The sequence below is a fragment of the Hibiscus syriacus genome, unplaced genomic scaffold, assembly GCF_006381635.1.
Source record: "Hibiscus syriacus cultivar Baekdansim isolate YM2019G1 unplaced genomic scaffold, ASM638163v2 tig00111027_pilon, whole genome shotgun sequence".
Lineage (NCBI taxonomy): Eukaryota > Viridiplantae > Streptophyta > Magnoliopsida > Malvales > Malvaceae > Hibiscus > Hibiscus syriacus.
In genome coordinates this window covers 2,909,885-2,918,525 of record NW_024062960.1, presented here as the reverse complement: position 1 = coordinate 2,918,525, position 8,641 = coordinate 2,909,885, and the positions used below count along the sequence as shown (strand labels likewise).

General features: G+C 36.0%; 1 long non-coding RNA gene across 1 annotated transcript; it reads right to left on the bottom strand.

The window, feature by feature from the left end:
* Positions 1–6,406: 6,406 nt before the first annotated feature.
* LOC120151033 lies at positions 6,407–7,481 on the bottom strand. The gene is made up of 2 exons (XR_005518578.1): positions 7,220–7,481; positions 6,407–7,127 (listed from the first exon to the last, which is right to left on the bottom strand). It is a non-coding gene; the product is annotated as an uncharacterized LOC120151033 (long non-coding RNA).
* Positions 7,482–8,641: the final 1,160 nt, after the last annotated feature.

Sequence of the window (8,641 nt, the reverse complement as noted above, 5' to 3'; positions counted from 1 at the left end):
CATTAAAGAGCTTTTAATTCAGTTGATATTCAAAGAATTTCAAGTCATAAATTTGATTCAATGCTCAACATCCTTAAAGTAACATGAATTCATTTAAATATCATTGCAAAACTAATGAGAAAGTTTTAAAAAAACATGTTCAAATAAGATATTACAAATGACAAAAGGTTTCATGATAAACGAAATGGTTTCTGCATAATTAGGATGCCCCCATTATTCTTCTGATGCAGTGGCGTTTGACTCGATCGGGTGTTATACGTTGCACTCTGATGCCCCACTCTAGCTTGTCATCCATTGTTTCACCATTTCTTGTGTCAACGTCCCATTTTCAACCAGCTTCTCTATCTCTTTAAACAACTTCCTACAATTCCCCGTATCATGCCCCAATGTCCCTAAGTGGAAATCACAAACAGCATATGGATTGTAGTTGTGGGCAGAAGGGTTTGGTGGTAATTTTATTGGCTTCGATTTGAGGTGTTGACATTTAATCAAATGTGGGTACAAATCTGAGATAGGAATTTGGAACACCTTCAAAGTATCTTTCAATCGTGGGAACTTCTTTGGACGACTCAAGTAACCAGCTGCCTCTTTTCTCTTACGGCTGTGAGAGCTCTGGACGTGACATTCATTCACCTCATCAACTCTCTCCTCTTTATTTCTCGGGCTTTTGGAAGTGACTTTCAAGTTTCCTTTGTTAATTGCATCTTCAATTGATTCTCCAGCCACCATAAGATCGTTGAAGCCATTCATCGAATTTCCCAGCATTAACTCAAAGTAAGGAACTGGGAGATAATCATGAAACATACATGATATTTCTTCTTCTAGCAAATGAGGCTGAACTTGTGCTGCCACTCCTCTCCATCTTAGGGCATATTCTTTAAAGCTCTCAGTAGCTCTCATCTTTATCCTCTGAAGGTTATGACGTTTTGGGCCTAAGCTTTTGACATATCGATATTGCCCCAGAAAAGCATCAGCTAGGTTGACCCATGTCTTGATATGCTCTCTATTCAAATGATTATACCAAACTACAGCTGGGCCAGCAAAACTATCATGGAAGAAATGAATCAGCAGATTATCATCATCTAAGTACCCTTCCATCTTTCTGTAAAACATTTTCAGATGAATTAGGGGGCAACTGGTGCCATCATATTTCTCAAAATTAGGCACCCTAAATTCATGTGGGATGGCCAAATCAGGGACCAAACTGAGTTCTATGGCTTTTAACTCCTTGTGAGTGGCATTGGCAACCTTCATATTTTTAACGGCTTCATTCAACTACTTGAATTCATTCTCAAACTGCCCAAAATTGACGAGGCTTTCCCTTGGTTTGAGTTAGATGCTTCGGGGTTAATTATCACTCTTGATGTACCAGTCTGACGAGATTGATTTCCTTTATCCTCCACTTTCTCTTTATCCGTAACCTGCGGTGCCAACACCTAGGTCACTTGATTCGATACGTCTTACAGGGAACCCGATGCTTGATTCCTCGTATCTAGTTGTAACCCGACCAACTGTTCTTGCAACTGATCTTGTGATTTCTCATTAGATTGCTCTATTGCTTCCATTTGTTTGTTCATGATGATGAGGAACAATATGAATGAGTGATCTTGTTATTACTGTCACATAACCTCATATAAGTTACTTCAATGTTTTCATAATTAATGCATGTAAAAATGCTTAAATAAATACATGCAATGTAAATGCAAATGCAAATGCTAAATGCAAGTACAAAAGTTGTCATTTTAGAGTGACCATCTTAAAACAACTTTTATTGAACACAAAGGTTTTGGTACATCAAACCAACTTTTACAGATAATGGACAGCTTTCACCCCTAGCTTTTCTATCTCCTTCAAAAGCCAAAGTAACTTCCACTCATGCTCAGGGGTTGAGTTGTCAATCTGCTTCAATTCTCTTGCAAAGCCAGCCAAATCAACCCATTTATGAGCCACATCGCTTGCTTGGGTCATAACCTCTTTCATAACATTGTCAATTTTCTCTATCTTGAGTATTGATTCTCGGAGCTGCAGACACTGCTGTTGATTTTTCCTTGTAAGAAAGTCATTTTGGTTATGAAACTCTCGCATAAGATCACTACAGTCATCCACCATCTTCATCAACTTCTTGTTCTTGGCTCTAATGGCTTCTAGCTCAGCTTCATTCTCCCGCTTGTGGCGTTGATGTGAGATTTCCATGTTAGTTATGGCCAAATTCAACGTCTGATTTTCGGCTTGATATCTACCCAAATCATTGATAGTTGTATCACGCCTTTTCTCTGCAATCTGTAAATCATAAGAAAACTTATCCGCTCAGCCTTCATGCACCTTGCAATTCTTTCTCCACTATTCAGCATCATTCTTCAATTTAGTGACCCCTGTCATCCACTCCTCTGGGACATTTCCTATGCCGAAAAACTCAAAGACTTGGCTGATCCTTTGAAAACTATCCCGCATGACTTCCATCTCTCCACTCAATCTATCATTTTCACTCTTTAAATGATGAATTTGAGCTTCATATCTCGGCAAACTATCTTTTTCTTGGATGTCATCGCTGATACCCTTACCCTTTAACACTTTTGGCTCCACCTTAATTAGATAATCAGTCACCAAACCCAGTCGACCTTTCATTTCGAACTCCAAAACTTCATGATCCAAAAGATGTTGGACTCGATGTTTGAAGGCAGTGCAATTCTCAATGGAATATCCTTGAACCCCGGCATGATATTCACAACGAATATTTACATCATACCATTTTGGATACGGAGGCTGCAAAGGCTTCACATAATGCGGAGCTACTTCTCGGGCTTCTAACAGTGCATCATACAACTCCTTATATGATATTGGGATAGTATCAAAATGAGAGCCACCTTTTGGCTTGGGTTGAACTGCAGTTTCAAGTTTTACTTCCCCCGATGTTTGGAGTAGACTATCATATACCACTGAGTTCTGGCTGCATGACTTCTTTTCATCCTTCTGCATTTCTGTAGTTGCCACTATTTCTTTGGCGTTTTCAAATAGCTTGTTGATACGAGCAATGATTGTGTGGTCTCTCGTACTGGCTAGAATCAGCAGACTCTAAAGTAGTCTCTTACATATTTGACACCTCAAAGTTGCTTCTGTCGAGCTCTGTTGTAGAAGTCTCTCTTCTTTTGGATAAAACATCTATTCTATCCATCATCCTGTACATCTACTCTTTTATCTCCTTTTACTATTCCTCAGCCATGCGATCTTCGGGTGCAGATCTTTCCACTATTCTCGAAGCTTTCTTAGGATGCCATTTCTCGTCTGTGTTATGGCTTGCTTGATCACGAAACCCTTTGTCCGTCATGAAAACCTTTTACTATGATAAACATTCACAAATCAACTCCTTTTGATTATGTTATGATCATGCAATGCAGACAAAGAGAAAAAAAACAACATAAAACAAGTTAGTATAAATAAGACATCAAAATGACCCAAAAGTAACAATAGCACAATGAATAAACTAATAATCATTATAAGAATGCAAATGCAAATGCAAAAAGTGTTAATTCCAACATTGACCACTATAGAACAACTTTCATTTAGACAATAAGATTTCATTACACCATGTAGTCAAAATAAACTTGTGATTCTTCATTCCTTGAGTCACACTCTTCGTGGAATCTGACGTTACACCTCCAAAATTGTCGGCGTATTTTATCATCCTTGATGACGTCAGACATCTCTAAATTGAATCTTGGGATCTCTATCTTCACTTTCAATACAAAGTGGTATTCATGTCTTTGTGAAAGGTATTCTCGTCCTTGGTATTACTGCATCTATCTCCTGAGGGAACATCTTCGGCCTCTGCTCTTTCGAAAAAAGTCTTCGATCAACTTCAAACTTCATTCATCGGATGTCTTTCTTCATGGATCGATCTTTAATCAGTTTCAGATTTCTTCATTCATTGGATGTCCATCTTCATGAATCATTCTTCAATCAGGTTCAATTTTCTTCATTCATCGGATGTCCTTCTTCATGAATCACTTGAATGTCTCTAGATATCCCAATTTCAGTACATGGTTAAGAATTTCTTGCCTCATTATGACCAGCCTTCTTATTAGTCAATCACTTGCGAATTAATACCTTTGAATGACATGAAGATGCAAATGCAATAAATCCAAAATAAAATAGACAAAAACCAAAAAATGGGTTAGTACACATAATATAAACAACAAAATGATAAGTATCGTAACAAATAAAACCTACCCTCACATGCTGACTACCCAATCATGCTTAGTAGATCTTACCCAACATGATATCTACCCCCATGCTTTGTTATTAACAAAAAATCCTAACCGTGTGATATCTAATTTGCATGCTTGTTCGAGAAAATAAACCTAACCGCATGATTTCTAATTCGCATGCATTTATTCGAAAAAGCGAAAATAAATGACTCAAAAAGCTTTTCCTTGTGTACCCTCCCACGGGACTCCTTAGGTTCGGGTTAGGCTTAATCTAAGTTCAAGCTCTATGTTCACTACATGCTAGGTTCGGTTCTAAAGTATTAGGTTTTCGAATTGTCCTTGTCGGTGCCTCCTTGGGCTGTCGAACACTTAATCTTGGCCCATCATAGGCTTTAGGGATCGAGTTCAACTTTGAGGGAACACACTTCCTTATGTCCATGCAAAGGTGATTACCATCACGAGGACCATAAGGCGTGAGCTCCAAGAGCGATCCACTATCCCATGCGGAGGTGAAAACTACATGAGGGAGTAGTCTCTCACTCCTACTTAAATAGGACAAAGCGGGGTTTTAACTCATGTCATGCAAATACAATTGTGCAGTGTGAGAAAAAACGAAAATAAAACAACACATATTCACAAAACACTCAAAAGATCAATCCTCTTTAAACACATAATCTGAAACTATTAACAAACAGATCAGTACAACTATTTATTAGTTAATCAAATTCTGAACAAGCAATATTAAAACTAAACAGGGGATCAAAAACCAAATTAGAGTGAATTTATAACTTTCAATTGCAAAGAAAATCAATTAACCGACTATAGGCCTGACTCTCTAAAAAGGTCCCCAACAGAGTCGTCAAGCTTTCGAAACGATTTTAAGGAGGGGAACGAGATTTAGAAAACCACGTCATTTTTAATTATTCTCTTTTTTGGTTAATTTTTAATTAAAAAGTGAATGTGATTTAGAAAACCTCTCGTTTCGAAAAATTTGTGATTCTTTTTTAAAATAAATACGGTTCGAGGAGTCGCCACCAATCTTTGATTAGGGTGTGATTGGGCACCAAAAAATGTTATCATTTTAAATAAAAAAATTATTTTAATTAAAAAGACAATTTTTAGTTTGCGTTACCAGAAAATGAGTTCGGGAGTCGATTACGCGTGGGGAAGGATTAGCACCCCACAGCGCCCTAAATCGGTACCTAGTCGATTAAAAGTCTTTGCAATGAAATTTACAAGTTCGATTTTAATTTGATTTATGATCTCCAACAAAATAACAACATACAAATTTCACCATATTCAAAAGCATCAAAATTGATTGAGCTAAAACCTTTAGAAAGATAAATAATATTTGATTATTTACAAATATCGAGACCATATCTTAAATAGTTATAACAAGCTTTTCTCGATAAATTTAAATAGCCGAACATTTCTTTTTCTTCCATTCCCAAATTTTAAAATGATAAATCAATTTTTTTGGTGTCACTGATGGAATACACTTTTATTTTAAAATCATTAGAAGCAGATATCTAATAAGTTACGATAACCCACTTAAAATAATTTTAAAATAAAATGTATTACCCCCTTAATCCAATATAATAATGTTGAGTTATGCACATGAGGATAACATGCAAAAACTAATTAAATAATGCTCCATATTCGAAAAAACGTACATGCACCTATGATTATATATTTTACAAGGGAACTAGTACATTTTAATATTTTAAGATTATTAAACTTATCATACTCATATCATGATATCAACATGTGACAAAGACTTTTATTCTAAATCAATTAATACCCGAAATAATATACATTATAAACTATATACATATTAATATGTAATTCACAACCGGGACTTAAATAGAAAAAATGAAAACATAACAATCTTAAACTATAAATTTTTGAAAATAACCACACTTATTAAAAGGAGGACGAAACACTGTTAAATAAAACCTTACCAACTTAAATACGAATAAAATAATAATCAGGGGAAAAAACTAATATAATACTATAATAAACCATGAACCTAAAATAAAAACAAATCAACATAATGAATGATTAACATAGAGATAAACCCTAAACATTCGTAGGACTAAAGCGAAACATGCAAACATTAGAGGTAAAATGTCTAAAATAACAAAAACTATATAAGATAACATTTGGGACTGAAATTAAATAAGCGTAAAACAAAGATCAAATTAAAAAGCATGAAATACTCTATTTGTGGACTAAAATGAGCTAAGACAAATAAATGCGTGACTACCAAAGAAATAAACCCACAATTACATATAGGAGTAAATTACAACTTAACAAAATTTCACATCAGATGCAAAAATAAATGAAAATTTGAAATAACATCACCTAAGGACAGAAACTTAAAATGCGGAAACAGGGAGCCAAAAACACGAGTTCAAACATCCTAGAAGAGGACCAAAATGGAATAGGGCAGAAACTAACGTGATTTACAGAGAATAACCCCCTCAGGCGCTAAATCGGATTACCATAACCCCTTTGAAACACAGTCGTTTTGATAATTTGATATATGTAATTTTTTAAGCTAAAAATAATCCCTAACTTCATTTTCTTCTCCTTTCCTTCTCCAACAGTGCTGCAATCTCTCCTTCTTCCCCGATTGCAACCAAAACGGCGACGCCTCGACCACCTAGCCTCTCAACTATGAGGACAATCAATCTGGCAATCAGAGTTCGCCACAATAAGGTAAGAACTTAAACCTTGTCTATTTCTTTTTTTATTTTCGAAATCTCATAATATGATAACTAATCCGAAGAAAAAATATACAAGGATGCAAACGACTCAGGACAATTTTACTCGACTCCGGAAAAGTTACAACTCCGACGAAGGAACCCCAACGATTGTCGATTTCTCTACTTCGACAGTAAACACGATTCACTCTATTTCCTTTGTTTTTAGTTTTTTTAATTTATTTTGAAAGCAATTAAAACAAATATATAAAAATGCAACATTAAATAATCATGGAAAGAAAATCTTACTGGAATTTAATTTTGGATTTGCTTTATATTGCTTTGATTCCTTGACAAAGAAAGAGAGCCTTGTGTTTATATTATTCTTTGAATAACAGAGGATACACTACTTTTACAAGTATACACAGCTTGTTTCTTGTTTGGTATTTCCCTCCTCTGTCTTGCTCGAATGGTTCCCTTTTCTTTTTCTTTTTCTTTTTTTTTTTTTGCCGTTGAGAACCCCCCTTGTTCGAATCGTCCCCCTCCTTTAAAAACTGAGAGCCCTTCCAAATGTAATGTTTTTTCCTTCACCTAATCCCTTTTGTTTTTTTCTTTTTTTTATTCATTGCTTTATTTGGTGAAATGTGATTGGAGCATGTAAGGATTAGGTTGGGGATTTATCTTTGACTTGGAAATTTTCTTCAGCTTTTCGGTGGATTTGTCTAATGAATTGGTGTTCTTTGCGGGTGCTCTTTGACGTAAGTCACTTGGGCGTACTGGCCTCATGTAAGAGCTGGAACTGACACGAGTATGGGTCTGCAACAAATAAAAATAAATAATATTAATAATATAATAATAATAATTATATCCGGACAAAATGGGTGTCTAAAACTGCCTCTCTTTGCTCATTCTTGTGTTAACAAGAATAGGACAAAGATAAAAAATATAATGTGTTTTCGTCCAGTTCCATCTCTATGCTTTAAAATTTTGATATGGGATCCTCTCCACCCGTTCTGCTGGGGAAGTCGGACTCGAGTTCAATTTGCTTCACTACTCTTCGGTGAAGGCTTAAGATAGATTTGCTCCACTACTCTTCGGTGAAGGCTTAAAATGGATTTGCTTCACTACTCTTCGGTGAAGGCTTAAAATGGCTCGGAGGACTTAATCATCATGCTCGGAAGGCTTATTGATAAATTTGCTTCACTATTCTTCAGTGAAGGCTTAAAATTGATTTGCTTCACTACTCTTCAGTGAAGGCTTAAGATGGCCCGGAGGACTTAATCATCATGCTCAGAAGGTTTACTGATAAATTTGCTTCATTACTCTTCAGTGAAGGCTTAAGATTGATTTGCTTCACTACTCTTCAGTGAAGGCTTAAGATGGCCCAGAGGACTTAATCATCATGCTCGGAAGGCTTACTGATAAATTTGCTTCACTACTCTTCAGTGAAGGCTTAAGATTGATTTGCTTCCCTACTCTTTGGTGAAGGCTTAAGATGGCCTGGAGGACTTAATCATCATGCTCGGAAGGCTTACTGATGGATTTGCTTCACTACTCTTCAGTGAAGGCTTAAGATTGATTTGCTTCACTACTCTTTGGTGAAGGCTTAAGATTGACTTGCCCCAATCTCATATGTGCAAGTCCTTCCAATCGATCGATTCACTTCTTCATACACAAAAATCTTTGTTTTTCTTTTACATCTGATGGTCATCATTTCAGAGTAATGCTTCT